This window comes from Nicotiana attenuata, chromosome 12 (genome assembly GCF_001879085.1).
Source record: "Nicotiana attenuata strain UT chromosome 12, NIATTr2, whole genome shotgun sequence".
Lineage (NCBI taxonomy): Eukaryota > Viridiplantae > Streptophyta > Magnoliopsida > Solanales > Solanaceae > Nicotiana > Nicotiana attenuata.
In genome coordinates this window covers 37,049,656-37,051,874 of record NC_032000.1, presented here as the reverse complement: position 1 = coordinate 37,051,874, position 2,219 = coordinate 37,049,656, and the positions used below count along the sequence as shown (strand labels likewise).

Genomic DNA, 2,219 nt, shown 5'->3' with positions numbered 1-2,219 from the left:
CCTTTTTCCCCCCTCGAAGTTATTAGGTTTACTTAAGATTTCCGTCAACAAAACAATAATTGACGATAAAGTCTTTGTTCAAATTTTTTTTGATAACCGTGGTGTTCGGGCCAGCTTGCGCGCACCTCGACTAATTGCACAGAATACCTATCACCCTCTACTAGCAGGTACCCGGTAATTCTATCCACTACGACTTCGGCAGATGGAAAGAAACAATCATGGAGAGCCACAAGATAGTTTTTTTTTTTTTTGGTTTACTACACCTCCGTATATACATGCATTTGGACATTTTCTTTCCTATATCAACAGATCCAATACAAAAACTAGAAGATGCACTTCCATTTATACAGGTCAAACAGAGAAGATAAATAAATAAAGAAAAACTTATTAAACAGGTGATACTCAAAGGCAAATACAATGTACATACAACTATGCATTAAGAACTGTCCCAAAAACACTAGACAACTTTTGTTGATAGGCTAACTGGCTTATCCCATTTTCTTATTAGGAAAAACGAATTTTCAATTTGTTTATTCTCAAACAGTTTGATGAAATCGGAACAGTTGTAACATAATGACCTGACACAGAATTGTTTTTATATCTTCTACGTGGCAAACAATGACTATCTAACACCTGTTTAGCATAAACAAGTGCTGTTTGTTTTGCTGTTATATGCCGAATCTCGATTAACTACACAGTTCAGTTAACTAGTTTATCTTTCACTGTCCTAAAAATGCATGTTATTCTATTGGACAAGATTCAGCATATAATAGCAAATCACTAGTGATTGCTTAAGGTAGATAAGTGAGTTCGAACCGTGGAAGTAGCCATTAATGTTGTATTAGGGTATGTTGTCTATATTACACCCCTTAAGGTGCGATACTTCCCTAAACCCTCGGAATACTTTGTGCAACGGGCAACTCTTTCTATTGGACAAGATTCGTATGAGAAACAACAAGTTAAAACGAAACATAAAGAGCCAAAGTATGAATTAATATAATTGCGAACGGTAACTCAAACTATCAACTAATGTTATGGGATGGATGAAACTCATTAATTTTCTCTTCAATAGCGTCATAGTAATAGGGTGGAATGAATAAGATCTCCACATCTAAACGAAAATCTCGAGTTTGAACCATAAAAATGAAGAAATTCTTGATAGAAATGCTTTTTTCTTTAACGGACCTTGCAGAATAAGAACCTAAATTAATCCAGCCAATAAGTATCATATACAAAAACAAAAAGCTCAAATACTTGGCAGAAATAATGTGCACACATGCAGGACAGGAAAGCTCAGAGAATGCCTATTTTTTTTGGTAAGGAATTTTTTTAATTTACAAACAAAAAGATATGTACAGCACAAGTCGAAAACGACACAAGAGTTTGGACATCATGCCCCACACTCTTGCAAACATCTCCCATTTGATTTGTAAGTTTATCGTTTACGTTATTTAATTTAATTTTATACGATATATCTCTAATGTTGTAGTTATGAAAGTTTCTTCAAAACCAGCAGACTCTGAAGAAAATTAAGTTTAAAAAGAGTAAATTATACATCTACACACGAAAAGGGCCCAACCGGGTTCAAACCGGTGACCTCTTGATCTGCAGTCAAATACTCTACCACTGAGCTATGGACCCTTTGATGCGAGAATTATCCTTTTAGCTTTTTATATATTTATTTTATACTATATTAAAATCACGAAGAGTCGAAAACCCTTACAACCCAGAATCGGTGACCTATATTTGAAACGGAAAGAGATCTGATTGCTGCGTAATTCTCTCTTTCACTACAATTCAAAAACAACGCAGAGCTTCAGAAGCTTCAACAACGCAATACAAATTGTAGAATTCAAAATTGTTCTTCATCGTCCTCAGTACTCAAATTGTCGAACCTATATCTGTTCTTCATCTTTTTTCTCTCAACTACACGAAATCATGTCAAAAATCCCAATAATGCTAAAATTGAATAGGAATTGGGATAACTATGGCAGATTTAGAGATTTTGAAGTTGATGCCATTGTGGTAGATGAGAATGCAGGTTTGTGTAGTTCGAAAATGCTTAGAATTTTAGTTTTATGATATTATCTACAAATTTACTACATATATCTACAATTTGACTACAAGTTCTTTATTTGGTGCAGGAAAAAAATATTTTAATACACAATGTCTCCAGATTGTAGATAAATTGTAGGCAAATTGTAGTTTACTTGTAGTTT

At 34.0% G+C, this 2,219-nt stretch overlaps 1 non-coding gene across 1 annotated transcript; it reads right to left on the bottom strand.

Annotated features, from left to right (window-relative positions):
- TRNAC-GCA lies at positions 1,570 to 1,641 on the bottom strand. The gene has a single exon. It is a non-coding gene; the product is annotated as a tRNA-Cys (tRNA).